General features: G+C 52.5%; 1 protein-coding gene across 2 annotated transcripts in view; it reads right to left on the bottom strand.

Moving 5' to 3' along the window:
* Positions 1 to 5974, bottom strand: part of GLIS2 (GLIS family zinc finger 2) — a 34127-nt gene extending 28153 nt beyond the window's left edge. Inside the window, exon 1 of one of the 2 annotated variants that reach the window (XM_038420615.2) lies at positions 5280 to 5974. The gene's annotated coding sequence lies outside the window, so the exon portion shown is untranslated. The remainder of the gene's footprint in view (positions 1 to 5279) is intronic. The other variant, XM_038420621.2, reaches the window with a different exon arrangement.
* Positions 5975 to 24142: the final 18168 nt, after the last annotated feature.

The following is a 24142-nucleotide window of genomic DNA, read 5'->3' as shown; positions in this document are numbered from 1 at the left end:
CAAAGCGCACGCGCAGCTGAGTCACATCACATGGCTCCCCAGATGGGCCTGCAGTCATGGGACAGGCTGGGGTCTCCCTGGGCTCTGCAAGGTGGGCACCTGGGGATACAAGAAAGCCAGGATGTGCGGGGAGGCTCTGCCTCGGGGCCTTGGGATAGAGAGCCTGCGCCTGGGGTAGGTGAGCAAGGGGGCTCCCTTGAGCTGGGGGTAGAAGGGAGCCTGGGGCAGGGACGGGGCCAGAGAGCTCACAGAGCCCACTCTGCTCCATCTGTTTGTTTCCCAGTGGCTCTTCCCCTGGGAAGGGAGCCAAATGCAGAGAGCTTTGGCTCCCCTGAGCGCGAAGAATGGAGGTGGAAAGATGCAAGGAGGGAGAACCTGCTGCAGACAGGGCCAAGTTCACAAGTGGGGCAGCCTGAGGGCAGGATCAGGGCTGTTCTCACTGCAGCACAGGGGTTAGGGACTCTAAGGTGGGCAGGTCCAGCTCAGGCTCAGGGGGGCAGGTCACCCGCCGGAGAAGGGGCTCAGCATGCTGCAGTACATGGGCAGCAAAGCAAACCAGGCAAGGGTTGAACCATGGCAGTGGGCAAACTGCCACTTGGCACCCTCAGGCCACGGGACTAGGAGTGGTAACAAATCATAGCACGGCTCCTTCTCCTCAGCCAGGCAGTGTAGGGCCCTGCTCTTGACAGAGGCTCTGCAGGGGAGGGGGGCTCTCAAAGGCAATGCACGCTAGCAATTCCAGCGCGGGCAGGGTTCAAGCTCTGGGGCCCAACTCAGTCACCTCCCAAGTTCTGGGTGCCAAAGCTGGAGGACCCCAGCGTGAGGGAGAAGTTGAATATCAGACCCCTGGGGGAGGGAGATTTATTAGCCTACATTTCTCAACGTGCAACACCTGGAGATCAGCCCCAGACATCCCACCCCATGCCCGTCGTGGCGCTAGATCCTGCCCCTCTGCCTTCCACACCTGCCCCTGCCACCCATCCCAGCTCCACCAGCACTTGTTCTAATGCCCCAAGCTGCTGAGCCGAGTCAGAGAACCACCAGCTTCCTCAAATCCATCTACCAGAGAAAGGTCTCCTCCTTTTCCTCCTCAGATATGGAGGCCTCTGCCCCCGCCCTCCAAATTACACTTGCCTGCGGCCCTGCATGGCCAATACACCTGTGTGATCATTCTAGGGACAATTGCAGGTTGTCCTGTTACAAGCGATTGCAGGTCCCTGTTACAAGCACTTCCTACTGCTGATTTCTCTCTCTGCCTGGGCTCTGTTCAGTTGGACTCCTGCTAACTCAGGGCCCTGTTGATGGAGGGAGACAAGAATCCCAATGCAGATGTGGGGCACATACCAAGCCTGTCAGCACTCAGTGGGGCTGGCCTGACACAGCTCCTGGCCTGCCCTCATGCCCGTCAAACCCCGTCAGGGGGTCCCTTGCTCACATCACGCGGCTCCCCCATTGCGGGGTCTCATGATCCTGCAGTTCAGGTTGCTACAGCGCATTTCCTAGCAACGCAATCATGGAACAGTCAGGACATCGCCAGGGAAAGCCAACGTTCACGGACCATGTCAACCTCCCCTTCCCCACCCAGCCACCCAAATGCCCATGTGTGTCACATCACATAGGCTGGGGGAGGCTGTGCTTCGCCAAACAGCCTGGCGTGACCCCACCCACGCTCCTCTCCAAAGCCCTGCTTGCCCTTCCCTGCTTAGCCTCAATGGCCCCAGCCCAGGCAGGTTGTTCCTCTTCAGGGAAGCAGCGGGTTGGGGCTAGGGATAGGGTGGCCAGGACGTGGGGTGGCTGGGGATGCCCTGCGCTGGGGGGGTGGGCTGGAGGCATTGGGGCTGCGCACCCTGTGTTTGGGGGGGCCATGTGCCGCCCACCCGTCCACCCTGTGCTTGGAGACTGCAGGAGCTGGGGGGTGCACACCGCCCATCCCCCCTGTGCTTGGAAGTCTGGGGGAGGGGCCATGCACTGCCTGCCTGCCCTGTACTAGAGCGCTTGCGGGGCAGGGGGGGCCGCACTGCCTGCCCGGTGCTCCAAGGGCTGGGGGCGGGGCTGGTAGCCGCAGGGAGGGAGAGCTCTGGCGGAGAAGGAGGGCAGGTCCTGAGGCAGGGGGTAGGGACCTCTGGTGATTCACCTGCCTCCCATGCAAACGCCTGTGCCAGCCTCCCCTCCACCCAAATGGCCCCGCCAAGCTCCCCTCCCCCACCTGGCCACCCAAATGCCCCCATCAGCCTCCTCTCCCCAACCCAGCCACCCAAACACCCATGTCACCCTCCTCTCCCTGCCTGGCCACCCAAATGCCATGCTAGGCAAACACACTCACACCCGACCAGCTGCACCACAGACCCTCTTTCAGCTCCAGCACCCAGTACAGCCTCCTACTCCCCTCATCGCACCCCCAGCCTGAGGAACGCATGTTCTCCACAGACAAAGGCACAGTGCTGAGCCTGCCCATGGTTCGGGCTTTACGGGTGAGCGTGCTGGCGAGGCCCTGGCCGTGCTGTGGCTGGGTGTGGGTTGGTGCTGGAAGGCAGCGTGCTGTGTTTGGGTGGCCAGGCTCCGAGCTACCATGGGAAATGAGGCACACAGACGAGGTGACCTGCCCAAGGGCTGAGAGCTGAGCTGGGACGAGTATCCAGGTCCCTAAATCACCTTCCCACTTCAGCAACCACCGCTGTCAGTGAGCAAAGGCTGGGGGGAGGGGATCCCCTACAATTTTGTAAAAATCCATATTTCTCATCGTAGGAAGTTACCCGTTGGTGTTACTTGGTGGCAACATCCGTCCATGTTAGAAGCTGAATGGGATAGGGGGCTGGAGCGGAGAAATCCGGGCTGTGCAGAGGGGCACCGGGCTGGGCAGACAAGGAGCAGAGCTGTATGGGGCAGTGTGGGGAGGGGCACTGGCTGAGCCACGGGCTCTCTGCTGCCTCCTTGACTCCCACTGCACAGCCATCCCCAGCCCTAGCCCGGCTGCCTCATCGCCGTCCCAATACCTGGGCCAGCTCCCTTCCCTTTCCCCCCACCACCGTTAGAAACTGTTGCCATTGATTCTCAACATCTTTTTCCTGGGCGGTGCTGGGCACAGGGGCGGGGAGTTGGGGGGTGACCTTCGAGGTCTGGGGACTATGAGTTTTTAGTGCCAGCGTGAGATTTCCCAAAGGCTCACAGTCAAAGCGTGACCTGACCACAACAATGTTACAGAAATGTCAGCTGTCCTCTGCTGCATCCTTGTGCTCAGTCCAGCACTGAGGTGTTGGGAGAAGGATTTCAGCCTGGCTTGAAGAGCAAGTCTCAAGTAAGTCTTGCAGAGGGAGTCGCTCATTTCTGCTGCATCCCTAAGGCTCCAAACACACATCACCCACCACTGAAATGCTACCACCTCTCGAGAGGCATTTAACAGGGCACAACAACACTCCAGTTTAATTCAGGGAATGGGAGAGAATATCGTACCCAGATGAAACCACCAGGGGAGGTTTAGTTACCCCAGGTGGGATTTGTCCAGGATGCCCCTTCTGTGGTGTACAGCACCACAGCATGCCGTGACAACAAGCAGGCACAGAAAGACCAGCAGATGGCAACATAGTGCCCCCTAGCACCAAGATGGGGCATTGGGCCCACCATATTGGCTCAAAGGGAAGAGTGTCCCCTAATCAACATCATAGCCCACTTCTTCTCGTCCCTCTCTTCCATGTCTCCCATCCCAATGGTCACCAAGGCAGACCCTGCTTAGCTTGAGAGACTAAAGAAGTGCACAGCCTGAGATCACTGTATACCACATGGCCAGTCAGAGATGGGCTCCAATATTCCAACACATCCATGGCCATGGGATCTAGGCACTTGCACCTCCTGAGGTGCCAGCGTGTGAATTCCCAAACCGCACCACGGAGCTGGACATGCCACTAGAGATCACACATGGCTGCGCAAACCCACCAGCCTGCTTTGGCACTGTGCTCTAGCTGCCGGTGCTACAGCAAGGGACTTGCAGCCCAGCAGCCTTGGATGCCATCTCTCCTTGGAAGGGGCAAAACATACAAGCACGAGCCACCAGAGTTAGCCACGCCACCGTGCTCTCACACACGCGTGCATCGCCAAAGGGACCTGCTGGAGGGACAGAGCCAGTTCACTGCAGCCTCCACTCCTCAACCCAAAGTGCACTGGGAATTCCTGCTGTGCCAGCAGGTGCCAGGCAGACGGTGCCAGCCCAGCTTCCCGTTCATTTTCCTCTCCAGAACAGGGTCCCTCACGGGCACCAGAAACTCACTGCCAGAGCCAACAAAGTGAAATTCAGGCCTAATTTGACTGTAAGCACTGCAGCGCGGGGGTCTGGTCCACTCTCGCTGGGCAGCACCCTGCACGTTGGCAGTGCTCTAGCAAGACATAAGAAAACTGCAGGGCTCAAAACCAGTCCAGCTGAGGACTCGAGTTCTTGACACCCAAACCCGGACTGCCCCTGCAAGGACCTGGGAGCCCCTCTTCTCTTTGCAATAGCTATTTTCCCTTCCAGTGGTGTCTGGAGAGTCATGTAGCTAAGTGCCCTGGCCGGCTGGAACCTCTGGTTAGCACCATTTTATTCACACTGTCCTGCATTTTCTCCCAGGGAGCTTGACGTGCTTGGCAGAGGCAGAGAAAGAAATGTCCTTTCTGCTTCCAAGAGGAAGAGAGAGGGGCAGGTTCACTGGAGGGTGACTCCCTCGCCAATCTCAGCAGCCCTGGGCACCCAGACCCAGATTGAAATGGGGGTGAGGGGGAGGTTACTTGTTTATTGGTAGTTGTGTGTGGGGGGAGGGGTGTTCCTTTGAAACCTGCCTTTAGTACAAAGCCTTTACTTCTACCTAATGTATGTCCATAACACACAACTTCCTCCTGCAATCCAGAATACCCCCCTCCCCGGATAAAGACAGCCTGCTGCAACTGATGGCTGTTTCCAAAAATGTCGGGGGGGGACGGGACACTTTAACGCTGACGTTTTCTGCTTTATATCTAAAATAAAGGCGGGGGGAATAGGAGGTCTCACAACAGCACAAGGTGAGTGGCATCTACTGAATCAACATACAAACTAGTTATTAACAACCTGCTCCCCCCTGCACTAGCTCTACCATATCAACCCCAAGACCCCAGGCCCCAACAAAAAATCCGGGGGAGATCTGCAACCAATCTCTTGCAATCTACACAGAAAGTGATTCCGGCAATCCCCCCCTCCCAAAAAAAAAGCCAACCGCACGACAAAGAGTTGGAAATATCACAGCCCGGTGCACGGAAGGTAACGCGGATTCTCTTACCTTTTCTACGGGGGGGGGGGGCGAGGACAAGCCTCTGCTCCTCGCCGCTTTGTGTGAGTCTCTTGCCTGCTGCGGGGGTTGAGATGGAGGGGGGTGTCGGAGGATCGTATCGGGATTTTCACAGCAGACTGCAAATTGGTGAAGCAAGGAGGACAAGTTTCCGCGGGGCCCCGGGAGCAGAAGCAGATGGGGTGCTCGCCTGGAAGAAGAAAGAACTGCTTTCCCTGCTCCGCCACATCTGCAGCTCCGGAGAGCGGGGATGTTTGCCGTTGCTTCTAGCGCTGGATTTGTGTCTCTCCGTCTTGGGGAAGGAGGGTGGAGGGGCTGGTCTTTGCTTCCAGGCGGCAGGCTCCTAGGTGGGGAGGGGGCTTGCAGCGCAAAGCGAGCGAGGGCTGCGGGGAGATGGAAGCGTCTCTTCTCCTCCTCCGGCTTTTTTGGGGGGGAGGGGGGCGGGAGTGAGTGGTTTGAAAGGAAAAGGCTGCGGCTCAGAGGTGATCGCCTGTTTCAGGGGAAGAGAGGAGGGGAGAGGGAGGAAGGGATGGTGGGTGGGTGGGTGGATGGATGGATGGATGGATGGGGGTGTGGAGAGGGATGTTATTTTCCAGCGTGATTTATTGCAGCCCTGCGGAGCTGTCTGAAATTGACCAGCGCTGATCAGTTTCAGACAAATTCTCCATTTCAAGGCTGAACCAAACCCTGGGAGCTGAGCGCATGCCCCCCAGCAGCTCCTCCCCTGGCTAGAGGGCAGCACTAGGACAGGCTGGAGAAGCAGGCACACAGCGCAGTCGGGGGGGAGGGAGAGGCGCACACAATGCAGTCCCAGCCCCGGTCCACCACCCACCTTTCCACATTCCCCAGGAAATCCCTGCAGGAATCCAGCTCCCCCGCCGCGCCAGGGGCAGGGAAGGTCACAGGCTGCAGCCCGGCCGCTGCAGGGAGGCGAGGAGAGCTGCTCCGGGCCCCATGGCTGTGAGCAATGCACCCCAGGGCGGGGGACAGCTGGGAAACGAGGGCTGCCCTGCATTCCTCTCTCACACACATCCCTTGCCCGTCCCCTTACTCAGCCCTGCGGCCAAGGCCTGAAAGGATCGGAGAGGGAGAGGGGTGGGAAGCCCCAGGGGAGGGGGGAGGGGGCAGGCAGGTCCCACAGCAGCACTTTCATTTCTGGTGCCCTTTTACATTCCCCTAAGGTATTTCTCTTTGCTGGGGAGCTTAAGCGAGCTGCCAAGAAGGGGCTAGGTCTGGTGGTTCCACCAGGACTGGTGGAGTCTCTTCTGAGCTCTGCCACCGATTTGCTGTGTGGCCACAGGCAGGTCACTTTGCCTCAGTTTCCCATTGGTAAACTGATACTATTAATGACGTGCCTTAGGGGGAGCTGACAGGCTCAGCCTGGATCCCAATAAGGCCTGCAAAGTGGCACGTGAGACGGGGCACAAAATCCTTGCGGTAAATAAGGCTGCTGTGAATTACATGGGCATAGAGGGGAAGGAGAGACCAAAGCATCTGGGTGAATGACGTGTGTGTGTTCAGACTACAGCTGGGGCTGGCTTGGTGCCCTGTGGTAGCGCAAGGCCGGGCAGCATCCCTGGGTTCTGTGCCCGCTCCCCATTGCCAGCGTGGGCTTTCAGTGCATGCAGACCAGGGGAGGGTCCTTAGGGCGCTGGCTGGGAGCCCTTCACCTTGCTCCAGTGACCCTGCAGCCAGTCCCGATTCGGAAAGGAGTTCTGCCAACTGCCTGGTCAGAAGGGGGCAGCCAAAGGCTCCCATAGAGGGGCTGTGGGAGTAGCTGTAACACGAGCCGAAGCCAGTGCAGCCGGGGCGTGCGGAGAGGAGGGGGATTTGCACACCCAGGATTCGTCCCCTTTCTTCTTTACAAACTGAAACCTCAGCAGCGTTTTGAGCTTGGAGCGTTTCCAGGTCCTCCGGAACCCAGGGCCAGCGCGGGCAGCCAGGGCACGCAGGGACTGTGGGGCTATCTGCGGGACTGGCGGCGCCTCTTTGGCGGGGGAAGGGCTACGATTACAGCTGTGCCCACAAGAGACCAGGCATAAGAATTAACCCGCCAGACCAACGTTCAGCCGCCGCTTTGCGGGCCGCCCCTTTAGGGGCCTTCCCCCACGGGAAGCGATGCCGTTTGAGACGGCAAATGTAGCCAATAAACCCGATTTCCCCCGGCCCCTCGCGTCGCCACTGAGACCCGGCCACGTGGGTCTAGAGCAGGGCCAGGGGCCCGGCCACGGTGCAAGGCGAGGGGCAGGCTGGGAGCCCCTCGCGCTTCGGCCTGTGACGTCAGCCGGGCAGCCTGACGTCACGGCAGCCGGGCGTGACCCGCGGGCGGCCTGCGGCTCCTTCCGTCGGGCCGAGGCCGCTGCCCCGGCCGGGCCCCGCTTCCGGAGGCAGGAGCGCGCTGGAGCTCGCGCCCCGCCCCGCCCCGCCCCGCGGGCAGATTCCCCGGCCGCGATCAAGTGGAAACGCCTCGCGGCGGGCATGGGGCAGCCCGGGCTTGCTGGGCAGGGAACCTGAAGGGCGGCAGCCGCCGGTGTCTGGCTCCCTGCCCGGCCTGGGGGGGCTCCGCTGGAATAGTGCCCTGCCTCGCCCTACAAACCGCGCGGGCCGGGGGGGGTGAGAAGGGGGCTGGTGGGTGAGACTGGGGGTTAAAGATCCCGGGGGGGGGTTGGGTGAGACTACAGCGGGGGGGGGGAGCAGGGCCAGCTGAGCCCAGCTTGGGGGTGTTACAGTAAGCACAGGAGTTGGAGTTGGAAAAGCCCCCTTAGATCATCAGCTTCCTCTGCTGGGGCCAATGTGGGCTGCTCCCCTCCCCCTGCCTAGCTGCTGTGGAGGGTCCCAGGCCATGGGGATTGCACCCCCAGATCCATCTCGCTGTCTGTTACTGTGTCGCTGCCTGGCTCACAGGGCTCTTTGGGAGCGGTCCTGTGACCCACAAGAGCCAGGCAAGCCCTGAGCTTTGGTCCTAGATGAGCCCCTGACACCCTGTGACTGTGGCCAAGGGAGGCCAGCTGTGAAATGGGGGCAGGAACCTCCTGGCAGAGCAGATCAGACCGTTGGCGAGCCCCTATCGCAGTGACTGGGGGAAGTGGGGCAGGTGCTGGAGAAAATGGACAGGAGCAGAAACCTGGCTGACCCCTGGATGCCAGAGCCAAGCTTCCTTAGAGAGTGGAGGGATGAGTGGGCACAGCAGGGTTGGTAGAAAACCCATTTGAAAGTTCTCCCTTTAAAAACACAGAGTCTTTACAAAATGCTGAAGCTGCTAAAGGCCCTGGTCCCGCTGACCAGCCGGATGGGACAGGGGAGTTCAGTTTCTGTGGCTCTTATCAATCCTCACTTTCTCTGCTGCTGCCTGCGAAGGGAGTAAATTAATTATTTTGGGGGCAGGTCTCTGGCCTGTGTTACAGGAGGGCAGAGTAGGTAATGACAGTGCTTCTGCCCTCAGAATCTGTGAATTGGAAATACACGGAGATCAGCTCCTCATTTCATATGGGCCACAGGTAACCTAGGAGTTAATGTCAGTGGAGCCAGGCCATTGAGCTAGAGTGAAAGATTTCAAGATCTCGTGGCCAGGGCTTCTAGCCATCCTGGACTCCTGCGGCTGATTCTGAGGCATTGCACGAGGGGTTAGTTGAATCTCATTTTCAAATACATAACCCCTCACCTGGCCTGAAGCCCCATTTCTCCTGGTGACACGTTACCTGTGCTGCTGAGCAAAGGCCGAAATGAGGCTTCCGCCCATGAGGCCGTGCAATAACGGCATGTGTACAAATGTCCCTTGTTTTCCCAGCAGCGCTGGACAAGGCTGCCCGCATTAGCAGCCCGTTAACATCCATGCTGTGTTTGCAGGGAGCAGAGAAACCATGGGGATATTCCAGAGGAAAAATTGATCAAGAGGCAGAGCTTGGCCCTTGTCAGCTTGAGGCATTTGGAGCTGTGCTCAGAGAGGCAGAGGTGGAGGGAAGAACGGAACAGGGCACTGGGGGAAAAAGGGAAGAACTGCTGGGACTCTGGGGAACGGCTAATGGCTGTGTCTGCCCCCTTCCCCCCGCTAGCCCAGGAAGGCTGCCCACAGTGCACAAGAATACACAGCTAGCAGGCCATGGGCAGTGGGTATAATAGGCCAGGGGAGGCTTCCCCTGGTGCAGTTGCTGCTGCATACCTGAGCTATGGTGGCCCTGCCTCTTCCCCTCCCTGCTCCACTCCTTTCCTGAGGCCCCCACTGCCTGCTGCTGCTGCCTGGCAAGTCCTCCCCTCCCCTCCTGGAGGTTCTCACTGCGCATCGTGTCTCTCGGGGGAGGGGTGGCAGAGAGGGTCTTGTGGTGGGCTAGGGGGTGAGCAGGGCTGTGGCGAGCAGTGGCAGGGGGGCTGAGTGGGGAGGTTGTGGGGCTGGGGGGGGCTTGTGATGGAGCAGAGCGGGGGTGAAGTGTGAGTGAGCCATGGGTGGAAGAGGTAGGACAGAAAGCTAGCCTCCCGCAGGGGACGCTTCACCCCAGAACAACGGAATTGGCCCACACTAGCAATCTCCCCCTCTTTCCAATCTCCATCCATGTTTTCCTATCTGCTGGAATGTGTCAGGTATCTCACAATTGTACCACCATAATTGTACAAACAGTTTGCACTTCCCATGCAAGGACATGCAAGCAGTGTGTTAAACAGCATCACGGCCCTCTGAGGTGACTGTGATTGCCACATTTTACAGTTAGGGAAAATTAAGCACAGAGAGAGGCAAAGTGACCTGTGCATGGTCTGTGGCGGAGCAGAAGCTGGAATCCTAGCTCCCATCCACCAGTACTTCCTCGTGAGCCCCTTCCCTCATAAGCCTTTTTCATTCAATGACATTGCCTAAAATTACACAAAAAACACTATGCTAAAAGGAGAGTTAAGGTGGCAAAGTCAAACACAAATGCCAGGAAACGCCAGAGTTAAGGTGGCCTATGCCACCTTAACTCTGCCCCCTTGTCCATATGCATTATGACACAGCCTTTAATTACATCACTACAACCCTGCCTCTTAGAATACCCAAGGAGCTGACTGAGCAGATACCTGAGCCATTAACAATCATCTTCGAAAACTCATGGAAGACAGGAGAGATTCCAGAGAACTGGAAAATGCCACTATAAAAAGGGGAATAAAGACAACCTGGGGAATTACAGAACAGTCAGCTTAACTTCAGTACCACGAAAGATAATGGAGCAAATAATCAAGCAATCAATTTGCAAACACCTAGAAGATAATAAGATGATAAGTAACCGTCAGCATGGATTTGTTGAGGAGAAATTGTGTCAACACAACCTAATAGCTTTCTTTGGCAGGGTAACAAGCCTTGTGGCTGGGGGGGAGGTGGTAGATGTGGTATATCTTGACTTTAGTAAGGCTTTTGATACTGTCTTGCATGACCTCATAAGCAAACTAGCAAAATACAACCTAGTTGGAGCTACCATAAGGTGGGTGCATAACTGGTTGGAAAACTGTTCACAGAGAGTAGTTGTCAATGGTTCGCAGTCAAGCTGCAGGGGCATAATGAGTGGGGTCCAGCAGGGATCGGTTTTTGGGCCGGTTCTGTTCAATATCTTCATCAATTATTTAGATAATGGCATAGAGAATATGCTTATAAAGTTTGCGGACGATACCAAGCTGGGAGGGGTTGAAAGTGCTTTGGAGGACAGGATTAAAATTCAAAATGATCTGGATAAACTGGAGAAATGGTCTGAAGTAAATAGGATGAAATTCAATACGGACAAAAACAAAGTACTCCACTTAGGAAGGAACAATCAGTTGCACACATACAAAATGGGAAATGACTGCCTAGGAAGGAGTTGCGAGGGGTTCAGTCACAGAGGCCCTCTTGGGACTGTCACCTGACGTGCTGGAATTACCTTTGAGCCTGTTTTCTACTGCCAGCTTGGGACTCCAGAACCCTGCCTTGTTGAACCAGATATGCTAGTTTGCTGCAACACAGACTGAGGTCTGATCCACACCCCCAAAGCTGCAGACTTTCACCAAAAACTGCTCAGAAAGTCACTTATTTTCAGCACCCAGACACCCAATTACCAATGGGATCCAAACCCCAAATAAATCTGTTTTATTCTGTATAAAGCTTATACAGGGTAAACTCATGAATTGTCTGCCCTCTATAACGCTGATAGAGAGATGTGCACAGCTGTTTGCTCTCCCAGGTATTAATCACTTACTCTGGGTTAATTAATAAACAAAATTGATTTTATTAAATATAAAAAGTAGGATTTAAGTGGGTTCCAGTAATAACAGACAGAACAAAGTAAGTTACCAAGCAAAATAAAACAAAACACACAAGTCTAAGCTAATACATTTAAGAAACTGAATACAGATAAATCTCATTCTCAGAGATGTTCCAATAAGCTTCTTTCACAGTCTAGATTCCTTATTGTGGGCCCAATCCTTTCCCCGGTACAGTTCTTGTTAGTTCCAGCTTAGATGGTAATTAGGGGTTTCTCATGACTGCAGCCTTCTTTGTTCTGTTCCACTCCCTTTTATATCTTTGGCACAAGGTGGGAATCTTTTATCTCAATCTGGGTTTCAACCCTTGCTTCTAAATGAAAAAGTACCAGGTTTAAGATGGATTCCAGTATCCTGTGACATGTTCACATGTCCTGTGAGACTTCATTACTCACTGGCTGGCACCCAGGTATACAGGAAGGCTTACAAGTAAGCAGAGCCATTTACAACCAATTGTCCTGGTCAATGGGAGCCATCAAGATTCTAAACCACCATTAATAGACCACACTTTGCATAATTACAATAGGACTTCAGAGTAATACTTCATGTTTCTCGCTTCAGATCCAAGAATGATGCATTCATACAAATAGGATGAACACACTCAGTAGATTATAAGCTTTGTAATGATATATTACAAGAGACCTTTTGCATAAAGCATATTCCAGTTACATCATATTCACATTCCAAGCATATTTTCATAAAGCATATGGAGTGCAACCTCACAGGAGTACTGCAGAAAGGGATCTGGGGATCACTGTGGATCACAAGCTAAATAGGAGAGAACAGTGTAACACTGTTGCAAAAAAACAAACATCATTCTGGGATCTATTAGCAGGAGTGTTATAAGCAAGACACGAGAAGTAATTCTTCTGCTCTACTCTGCGCTGATTAGGCCTCAACTGGAGTATTGTGTCCAGTTCTGGGTGCCACATTTCAGGAAAGATGCGGACAAATTGGTGAAAGCCCAGAGAAGAGCAACAAAAATGATTAAAGGTCTAGAAAACATGACCTATGAGGGAAGATTGAAAAAATTGGATTTGTTTAGTCTGGAAAAGAGAAGACTGAGGAGGGACACAATAGCAGTTTTCAAGTACATAAAAGGTTGTTACAAGGAGGAGGGAGAAAAATTGTTCTCCTTAACCTCTGAGGATAGGACAAGAAGCAATGGGCTTAACTTGCAGCAAGGGAGGTTTAGGTTGGACATTAGGAAAAACTTCCTAACTGTCAGAGTGGTTAAGCACTGGATTAAATTGCCCAGAGAAGTTGTGTGCCTAGGGCAGCTGGGGTGGTATTTCCCCCATTTTACACAGCGGGAATGGAGGCACAGAGGTTCGAGCCAATGGTCAATAGCATCAGCTAGTTTTGGGTGCTCTACTGGAGATGTGTGTATGATTTTTAGAGCACTTCACATTTTATAGCCCTGGGTCTGTTCCGAGCCCAGCTCCCATCGACTGTAGTGGCTATGGTGAGTACTCGGCACTTCTGCAAATTAGATCCCCATGTTCACCTGTGAAAATACTTAAGTGATTTGCTTGGTATCAGAGAGGAACACTGTGGCACAGGCAGGGATGGAATCCAGTTCTCTGGGGCAGCATTCAACTGCTTAAACCATGATACCATTCACTGCACACCTTCCAGCTTCTATAAAAAATATGAGGCAGGGGATTGCCTCCTTCACTGCCCAGCCCTGCCTCATCCCCTAGCTGGTCTGTCTGGTGCACTGAATGAGACAGGGGTCCTATGGACATGTAGTTATGGATGTTTGTGATCATGTAATTAAAGACTTATATCATGGACAAAGGGGCAGAGTTAAGGTTGCATGGTAGCCTTAATTCTTGCATTTCCTATCTTTGGAGCACCTGATTTTGCCACCTTAACATTATTTTAAGTAGTTTTCAATGTAATTTCCTAATAAAAAAAAACACCTTAAACATTGAAAAACCCCAACTGCAGACCCATATTGACCCCGCCCCACAAGTCACCTTTAAATCCAGAGCACCAGCCTCTCCAACTTGAGTTGACTATTTGGGCCTGCCACTTGAGAGCGATGGAGACACACATTTTGCCAGTAGGCTTCTCAGCTCTTTGCTAGAGAGAGAAGGCCCGCTGAGTTCAATTCCAGGTTCTGGAGGGGAGTGTTCTCTAGTGGTTACAGACCCTGTTGCCCTCATCCCCCAGCCTCTCCCTGTTCTCTTCTGCTCCTGTCCCCTCTGCTGCCAACCACACTGCTACTTCTACCCATCCTCCCCCACCTATCTCCAATCCCCTGCTCCCGAATCCTTCCCTCTGCGCCTGGTCCTCTCCTCAGCTCCTGCCCTTGCCCCCCCTTTATATCCTCCCCCATCCCTGGCTCCTGCCCCTTGCCTCCCACTTGTTCTTGTCCCCTACCTTCTGCCCCCCTCTGCTGCTGGCCTGTCTCCAGTTCCTTAACCCTTTGTATTCCAGCAAGGCCATTCCTCCTTCTCTGTGCTGCTTGGGCACCAGCAGCCACAGGGAGGGTGTTGAGAGCACAGTTGAGACAATCTCCAGGCTTTCAGCTCCAGTGTCCAGCATAAGAGAAGCCCTGACATCCAGGAGGAGCAATTGCAGGGCAAGTTCTGCTCAGCCCCTGCATCCGTGAGATGGAGCATGCTCAATCGCCCTGCAGAGATGGCGCATGTTGGAACTAAGTGTTGTGAGGGGTGGGAGCATGCCCAGGGCACCCATAACCATTGAGGAATGTAGCTGCTGGCCTCTAACAAGTCCCACCTCAGCATGCGTGAATGGAGATTTTTCAGCTGTTTATAACAAGGCCAGATTTGGGGGGATTTTTACCAAAGGCACCTCCCTGACACTAGTCTCCATATTCCATAACATGAAGGCACTAGAGCTTCTCAATAAAACCATTGTAAGGATTTTTTTTTAACATGGGAAAACAACCTTGTGATGGATTCTCCTCCCGGTGCCACCTGATATACTAGGGTACCACTGAGCCTGCCAGCTCTACCAGTTTGGGTTCCCTTACACTGCCCTGCTGAGCCAAGCTCTCAAGCCTCCTCCAGCACACAGGCAGGTTAGGGCCACACCTAGCTGCAGAAAGACACAGACACTGAGATCAGCTCTGCGTGGGAAGACTCAGCTCAGGATTTGCCCCTCTGGAGTGTAAATACAAAATTGTATTGTCTTGCATTGCACAGAAAACTACAGTGTAAGCTCATGAAATTTACTCCTTCACTCAATGTGGAGGAAGATATGGTCAGCTTTCCTCCCCCCCGTTATGAATTGCACAAACTGGTTTATAGAAAACAAAAACAAGTTTATTAGCTACAAAGGATAGATTTTAAGTGATTATAAGGGATAGCAAACAGATCAAAGTAGATTACTGAGCAAATAAAGCAAACATGCAAACTAAGCTTAATACACTAAAGAAACTGGCTACGAATAGTAATTTCTCACCCTAAATGTTGTTTTAAGTAGGTTGTAGAGATTCTTGTAAACAAACTGCTCTTGCTTACAACTTAGAACTCCAGATATTCCTTTCATGGGCCAGACACCTTCTAGCCTGGGTTCAGTCCTTTCTTCCCCAGGTCAGTCTTAGGTGTTTTCAGCAGTCGTCTTGGGCTGGGATTCAATGAAGAACCAACCTAAATTAACTCACTTCCCTGCCTTACATAGGATTTATGTATGGCAGGAATCCTTTGTTTCCCAGCTTGATCCCCACCCACTATTTGTGGGAAAATATTAGCAGACCAAGATGGAGTCCAGGACCGGGTGACATGATCACATGACCCTGTAGTGTCAACGCAGCATCCCAGGAAGCTTCTCAGGAAGGTGGGAGATTAGCATCTTCCAAGACCTATTGTTCTCCCTAAGGGCCCATCCAGACTGATTTAATTCTGTCTGGTTGGTGTTTTCCAGATGTAAGCCCACTTGTAATTGTTACATATATCAATAGTCAATATTACTAACTTTAGATACAAAAATTATACATGCATACAAATAGAATAATCATAGTCAGTACATCATAACCTTTCCAATGATACCTCACATGATTCATCTTGCATAAAACATATCTTAGTTATGTCATATTCCTATCATAACAATATCTCTATGAAGAATATGGGGTGTGTTGTCACAAACGTATTTCCCCTAATCTTGTTCTTGGAAGCGGTTGAGCCATTTTAGCTGAAATGTAAAATCAGCCTGAGGTGGACACCGAGACTGGGAAATTTCAGCCCAAATGGTTAAAGTTTGGCAAACTTATAAGCAACAAAAACTAGGGTCTTATAATGGAAAATGACAGGCAACCTGAACTATAGACACTGCTAACTGCACTGGTTTTACTATAGGGATAGCTAAGCGCCACTGTGCAGCACTCATGGTACATGGAAGAAGGTATAAGAGTAGGTGGTTTATGGGGAATTAGAAATGGCCCAAAGTTACAAAATTCAGACATGGATTTCATTATTCCCCCCCCCTCCAAGTCTGGAGCACCTGGATCTTGGGTTTTGGGTCAGGCCCATCTTGACAACACATGCAAATGATGTTTTCCAGCCTGCAGATATTTAAATTAGACCCATGTGTCCTGTGGGGTCGAACCCAAATATTTGTGTGTGACTGTCATGCTGTTGCATGGTGATTGCTTGGTAGTGCTGGAGCGTGATGCCCTCTGTTTATCTGCTGAACCGGGCACTGCCCTGAAAAGGTTTCCTGCCCTCTGTGGCTGCATGTCTCATACTCTGCCCTGAGGGGATCCTCTCAGCCGAGGATCAGTCACTTAATGCAAGGCTTCTCTGCTGGTGCTGTAAGCTAGTCCAAGCTGTGGCAGGGATTTTCCAGAGGTGCACTATTGTCCACTAGAAACTCGACTGAGATGTGCCAATCATTTCACCTGGGCTGCCCCCAGCCTCTGCTGGCACAGCATTCAGCCCCGGCTGTGCTGGCTTTGAACCGGTGCCCTAGAGGTGAAAGTGCATGGATGATCTTTTAGCTCTCCGGGGCTGCATTGCACAGGAGGAAGCTGACTCTGGAGGAAACAGGTGTTTGGCCTGTTCTATCAGTCCAATGTGGGACCCAGGTAACCATTGTAAGCATGCGACTTGTGAGCCGCATGTGGGCTGCTGACCAGGGCTTACTTTGTAATGAAAGAGATGCTTGCTGATTCGCGGGAAGCCGGGGGGGGCAGAGAAGCAGAGTGGGGCGGCATGTAACTCAGGGCTGGAGGCGGAGCGGAGGTGAGCTGGGGGTGGGGCAGGAGAGGGGAGAGGAGCTGTCGGTGGGTGCTCTGCACCCACCAAATTTTTCTCATGGGAAAATTCCAGCCCCAGAGCACCCACGGAGTTGTCACCTAAGGCGCCACTTTTGGCCAGTTGTTAAAAGGGCTTCGTGGGACAACCGGTTCTAAAAGGGCTTCTAAATTTAACAACTGGTTCCAGCGAGCTGGTTCTAACCAGCTCCAGCTCACCACTGCCTAACTCCATTCCTAAGCCTTCTGCAAGGACCCAGTCTGTGTCCCCTGATACCACAGGCCTGGGGATCCAGCTAGAGGTGGTGGAACCAGACCCCAGACCAGCATCTATGACAGCGGTTGTAAATCCAGTTCCTAGGACCCAGCCAGAACCAGCCCAAGGATCGGAACAGACAGAGCAGTCAGCACCAAAGCCCATGCTTGCAACCCTACCAGAGTCAGGGGAGCCAGCACCAAAGGGTGCCACAGAGCCTGCTCCTGCCGCAGCAGCTAAACCAGTGCAAGAAGCTCAACCGGAGGCTGAAATACAACCTAGTGCACGAGCGGAGAGAGGTTCACCATGAACAGAGACACCTACATTGCTTCCAGTGGGAGCAAGCCCAAGCCCAGAACCCAGTGAGGAATGAATGTCTCCAGCATCAAGGGAGTGGTTCCAGGTAGAGCAGGAAGTGGATGAAAGCGTCAAGAGAGCTTGAACTGTGGCATGGAGCAACCCACTGCCTCTCAGTTCTTCCAGTAGGTCCAGGTTTGTTGTAGGAGGAAGACTTTTGTACAAGGAAACCCTTTCTGGTGGGCACAAGGAGGACTGGCATCCTCAGAGACAGTTGGTAGTTCCAACTAAGTGTAGGAAAAATCTCTTGAGCTTAGCCCATGATCACCCTAGTGGCCATGCTGGGGTGAATAGGACAAAAGGCTGTTTGGGAAAGTCATTCCACTGGGAGGGGATGGGCAAGGACCGTTTCTACCTATGTCCGGTCTTGTGAGGTGTGCCAGAGAGTGGGAAAGCCCCAAGACCAGGTCAAGACCCCTCTCCAGCCACTCCCCATAATTGAGGTTCCATTTCAGTGTGTAGCTGTGAATATTCTGAGTCCTTTCCCTAAGAAGACACCCAGAGGAAAGCTGACCTTCATGGATTTTGCCACCCAATGGCTGGAAGCAGTAGCTCTAAGCAACACCAGGGCTAAAAGCGTGAGCCAGGCATTGGCAGACATTTTTGCCAGGGTTGGTTGGCCCTCCGAAATCCTTACGGATTCGGGAACTAACTTCCTGGCATGGACCATGAAACGTTTTTGGAAAGCTTATGGAGTAAACCACTAGGTTGCCGTCCCTTACCCCATCAAACGAATGGCCTAGTGGCCTTAATGGAACTTTGGGGGCCATGATACGTAAATTCATGAATGAACACTCCAGTGATTGGGACCAAGTGTTGCAGCAGTTGCTCTTTGCCTACAGGTCTGTACCACATCCCAGTTTGGGGTTTTCACCCTTTAAACTTTTTTATGGCCATGAAGTTAAGGGGCCAATACAGTTGGTGAAACAGCAGTGGGAGGGGTTACAGCTTCTCCAGGAACTAACATTTTGGACTTTGTAACCAACCTGCAAAACATCCTCAAAGACTCTCTAGCCCTCCCTCAAGAAAACTTACAGGATGCTCAACAAGAGCAAAAGGCCTGGTATGATAAACATGCCAGAGAGCGTTCCTTCAGAGTAGGTGACCAAGTCATGGTCCTGAAGGCGCTCCAGGCCAATAAGATGGAAGCATCGTGGGAGGGGTCATTTATGGTCCGAGAGCGCCTGGGAGCTGTTAATTACTTCATAACATTCCCAGATCCTACCCAAAAACCCAAAGTATACCATATTGATTCTCTAAAGGCCTTTTATTCCAGAGAATTAAAGGTTTGTCAGTTTACAGCTCAGGAGGAGATGACGCTGAGTGGCCTGAAGGTGTCTACTATGAAGGGAAAAGCAATGGTAGCATAGAAGAGATGAACCTTTCCATAACACTTGGGTGTAAGCAGTGACAACAAATCCAGGAGTTGTGCACCAGCTTCGCGCCGATGTTTTCAGCCACCCCAGGACAGACAGAACGGGCGTACCACTCCATTGACAGGTGATGCTTGCCCAATTAGAGCCCATCCCTACTGGATGTCTCCTCAAGCCGAAACCAAAATAGAAAGGGAGATCAAGAACATGTTACAGATGGGTGTATTGGCCTCTACATTAGTTCTGGTTCCCAAACCAAATGGGGAAATCTGCTTTCATGTGGACTACCGTAAGCTAAATGCTGTAACTTGCCCAGAGAACTATCCAATGCCATGCACAGATGAGCTATTGGAAAAACTGGGACATGCCCAATTCATCTCCACCTTAGACTTAACCAAGGGGTACTGGCAGGTACCACTAGATGACCCAGCCAAGGAAAGGTCAGCCTTCATCACCCATGTAGGACTGTATGAATTTAATGTGCTTCCTTTCGGACTGTGAAATGCACCTGTGACCTTCCAGAGACTGGTAGATAACCTTTTGGTTGGATTTGGGGAATTTGCAGTCTCCTACCTTGACGATGTGGCCATATTCTCAGCTTCATGGGCAGAACACCCTGAACACCTCCAAGTTGTCTTCCAGCGCATAAGGGAGGCAGGATTAACCGTTAAGGCCAAAAAATGTCAAATAGGCCTAAATAGGGTAATGTACCTTGGACACCAGGTGGGTCAAGGAACTATCAACCCCTTACACCACACAACAGAACCACTAACCCAGGAACCTATCCTTGCAACAAAGCCCGTTGCCAACTCTGTCCACATATCTATTCAGGAGACACCATCATAGGCCTAATCACATCAGCCACACTATCAGAGGCTCGTTCACCTGCGCATCTACCAGTGTGATATATGCCATCATGTGCCAGCAATGTCCCTCTGCCATGTACATTGGTCAAACTGGACAGTCTCTACGTAAAAGATTAAATGGACACAAATCAGACGTCAAGAATTATAACATTCAAAAACCAGTCAGAGAACACTTCAGTCTCTCCGGTCACTCGATTACAGACCTGAGGGTGGCTATCCTTCAACAAAAAAACTTCAAAAACAGACTCCAACGAGAGACTGCTGAATTGGAATTAATTTGCAAACTGGATACAATTAACTTAGGCTTGAATAGAGGCTGGGAATGGATGAGTCATTACACAAAGTAAAACTATTTCCCCATGTTATTTCTCATCCCCACCCCACCCCCCACTGTTCCTCAGATGTTCTTAAAAAGAAAAGGAGTACTTGTGGCACCTTAGAGACTAACAAATTTATTAGAACATAAGCTTTCGTGAGCTACAGCACACTTCATCGGATGCATTTGGTGGAAAAAAAAAAGTTTTTCCACCAAATGCATCCGATGAAGTGAGCTGTAGCTCACGAAAGCTTATGTTCTAATAAATTTGTTAGTCTCTAAGGTGCCACAAGTATTCCTTTTCTTTTTATGAATACAGACTAACACGGCTGCTACTATGAAACCTGTCAGATGTTCTTGTTAACTGCTGGAAATAGCCTACCTTGCTTGTCACCATGAAAGGTTTTCCTCCTTCCCCCCCCTCCCCCGCTGCTGGTGATGGCGCATCTTAAGTGATCATTCTCCTTACAGTGTGTATGATAAAACCCATTGTTTCATGTTCTCTCTGTGTGTATATAAATCTCCCCACTGTATTTTCCACCAAATGCATCCGATGAAGTGAGCTGTAGCTCATGAAAGCTTATGCTCAAATAAATTTGTTAGTCTCTAAGGTGCCACAAGTACTCCTTTTCTTTTTGCGAATACAGACTAACACAGCTGCTACTCTGAAACCTTACAGGCTAAAGTAAATGCTAACCAAAATTGGCCTGTCCTTAAGTCAAAGAAGCACCTTCTCGGGCTTGGCCGGGTATTACAGATGATTTGTACCACACTACAGCCAAATTGCCACCCTACTGACAGACCTAACCAGGAAAAAACAGCCAAATGCAGATCAGTGGACTGAGAAGTGTCAGGAAGCCTTTAACCAGCTTAAGGTGGCCCTTACGTACTAAGGGCCCTGGACTTCGACTAACCTTTCGTCATAACCACAGATGTGTCTGAGCGTGGTGTAGGAGCAGTTTTAATGCAGGAAGGACCAGATCAACAATTCCATCCTGTCATGTTTCTCAGCAAAAAACTTTCTGAGAGGGAAAGCCACTGGTCAGTCTCAGAAAAAGAATGTTATGCCATCGTGTATGCTCTGGAGAAGTTACGCCCACACATTTGGGGACGGCGTTTCCACCTGCAAACTGGCCATGATGCACTGAAGTGGCTTCACACAGTCAAAGAAACTAACAAAAAACTTCTTCAATGGAGTTTAGCTCTTCAAGACTTTGATTTTAAGATACAACACATTTCAGGAGCCTCTAACAAAGTGGCTGATGCACTCTCCCGGGAAGGTTTCCCAGAATCAGCCAGGTAAAAATGTCCCTGTATTCTAAGTCATTGTAGTCCTTACAATGTGGAAAATACTGTTTAGTTCTTCATGTAATTAGTAGTAAAATTAAAAGTGCATGTATCTTATTAACTCTGTTTTCCTAAATCTCCAGGAAGAAATCCCATCCGGTGTGGACCTGACCTGAACCAGGCTGGCCAGCACTATCTGTGATTTGGGAGGTGTGTGATAAATGAAGCGGCGCGGGGCGGGGGGAGGGGGGGAGTAGGTCCCTTTTATGGACACCCAGCCAGTAGTAGCTATAAAATACCACTTAGTAGCTGTTCTCTAATTGTTCTCTACCTGTAAAGTGTTAAAAAGTTAGGTAAAAGTGTAGTAAAGGTGTGCCGGGGCTCTGAACTGCCAGGCCCGGAGGTGCTAGGGCTCTGAACTGCCAAGCCCGGAGATGCCAGCGCTATGAACTGCCAAGCCCGGAGATGCCGGGGCTCAGCCCTGGCAAGCCCTGGTGCAAGTTAAGCCCTGCCGTTGACCCAGGCAAACAAGAGGGGTTCAGCTGGGTTCCTTGGTCTGGCAAACTCTGTTGTGGCAGTTCCTCAGTGGCGTTAGTGTCCTTGGTTCTCCACTCACTGTCTCCTTGCCACTCCCTCTGGTGTTGCCAGGACTGCATTGCAGTGGCTCCCCCCTGCTCTCTTCAGCCCAGGTTAGGCCCCTGGGCCCGTTGTGGGGCTGCTGTTCCCGCTCTCATCACAGGAACAGATGGGCAGAGGAGAGGTGGCTCTAGGCCCAACAAGGTCCCCCAGGGTGAGTTAAAGCAGCTCCGGGCAGTGTCCCAGGCCCCCTGTGAGTCACAGGAAGCAGACAATGGCTGGTACACTGCAGCATTCAGTCCCCTCCCTCCTGTCCCACTCCCCCTATGCCGGGGCTGGGCATAGGGCTCCACATGCTATGGTCCAATCCTGGGTCCCCCTGAGGGCTGTTTGTGTTGCTGAAGTGGCATAAATGGACCTGAGGGAGCAGAGACACTGGCCCTGTAGCTCCAGAAACTGATTTGGTCATTACAAGTCTATACGTTACAGGGCAGGATTTAGTGGCAGCTTGGGAGAGCGGGGACTGGCGGGCACTAGCGCAGCCTTTCGGGACTTGGGAGGTCACCTGTGACTGACGAAAGGGCAGATTTTCAAACTAAGAAGAAGAAGAAGAAGACCTGGCACTTTCCATTAGGAGATTGCAAAGCACTTTACAAAGTGCATGCAGACATAGGTGCTGACTCCGTGAGTGCTGCGGGGCTGGAGCACCCACAGGGAAAAATTAGTGGGTGCTCTGCACCCAATGGCAGCCAAGCTCCCCACCCCGCTCCACCTTGCCTCACCTCACCACCTCCGCCTCCTCCCCTGAGTACGCTGCATCCCTGCTTCTCCGCCTACCTCCCAGCACTTGCTGTGCCAAACAGCTGTTTGTCAGTGTAGCAAGCTCCAGGAGGGAGGGGAGAAGAGCAGGAACGTGGTGCGCTCAGGGGAGGAGGCGGGGCTGGGGCAGGGATTTTGGAAAGGAGTTGGAATAGGGGCAGGGAGGGGGCACAGTTGGGGCAGGGATTTTGGGGAAGGGATTGGAATGGGGGCGGTCAGGGGTGGAGTCGGGGCAGGGCTGGGGGGGCAGAGGGAGGTCGAGCACCCACCGCATGAGCAGAACTTCGCGCCTATGCATGCAGGTAGGAAAACTGAGGCACGAGCTGGGAATAGAATCCAGGTCTCCTGAGTCGCAGGCCAGTGCTCTACCCACTAGGTCATACTGACTCCTAGATACCCATCTGCTCCCATTTAGGCACTGAGCAACTGCTGGTTGGGTCCAAGGCCCTGTTTTGACAGGCACAAAGGGTGTGATTTTCACTCAGACTGGCACGGGTGAGGTAGCCTAGCGCGGCTGAGGAGCCCCCGGAGATGCAGGCTCACTTGTCTCAAGCCAGACTGGCTGGCCACATTGTAGCCTAGGGGAGCCTAGTCCAGATGACAGCTTCGGACATGCTAGCCAGCATATTATCCGATCTTGTCACGCTTCCAGCCTGCGGCTGGCACCAGCTCGCTCACCATTGCAACAGATCCAGCAGGAGCTGCTGATAGACCCACCGGGGTCTGGGATGTGGGGGAGAGGGAGCAGCTGAGGAGCAATGTGGCCCAGAGTGAGGGGCGGTGGGAAAAACAAGCCAAAGTGATGGTGGAGATTATCCCTTCCTAGGTATTGCAATATCCTCCAACATTGGGCTGCTTGTTTGCAGCCATGGGTGACTGGAGCTGGCAGTGTTTAATCAGGTAGCAGCCATGGGATAGTGGGCGCTGTCTGGTCTCCACTGCCCGTTGAGGGAGCTGGCAGAGATGGTAGCATTGGCCCGTGTGTTGGGGGCTGTTTGTCTTCAGAGGGATGAGCTGTGGGAAGCTGCGACTTGATGTCACTTTACATACTTTGCAGGGTGCCCAGAGCCTGCAGCCCCAGCGCTCCTTGTTGCTCTACATAGAACGAGAACAAAGACATGGAATCAATCCACGAGGGGCTAAAATGGGAGCTACTGGGTGCGAGTGTCACACTGGGAAGCTGCAAGCCAGCTGTGCAGCAGTGGAGAATCACGCCCATGTGCCTCTCACACTGACAGTCCAGGGAGTCCTTGATTCCAAGGCCAGAAGGGACAACCGGGCTCATCCGGTCTGATCTCCTGTCAAACACAGGCCACACAACTTCACCAAAGTAATTCCTAGAACAGATCTTTTAGACAGCCACCTGTGACACTGGCAGACCAGGTGCCAGCTCATGCCAAGGTCCCCGCATATCAAGGGAACACTGTCAAATGCAGAGCTGGAAGCACTCTGGCTCCCTGTTGTGCTAGCATGGTTAAAAAAGGGAATAAGATTCGGAGAGTATGTATAGTGTTTATGAATGCTT

The sequence above is a fragment of the Dermochelys coriacea genome, chromosome 10, assembly GCF_009764565.3.
Source record: "Dermochelys coriacea isolate rDerCor1 chromosome 10, rDerCor1.pri.v4, whole genome shotgun sequence".
In the NCBI taxonomy this organism is placed as follows: Eukaryota; Metazoa; Chordata; order Testudines; family Dermochelyidae; genus Dermochelys; species Dermochelys coriacea.
The sequence above is the reverse complement of the archived record's forward strand: the minus strand, read 5'-3'. Positions and strand labels throughout refer to the sequence as shown.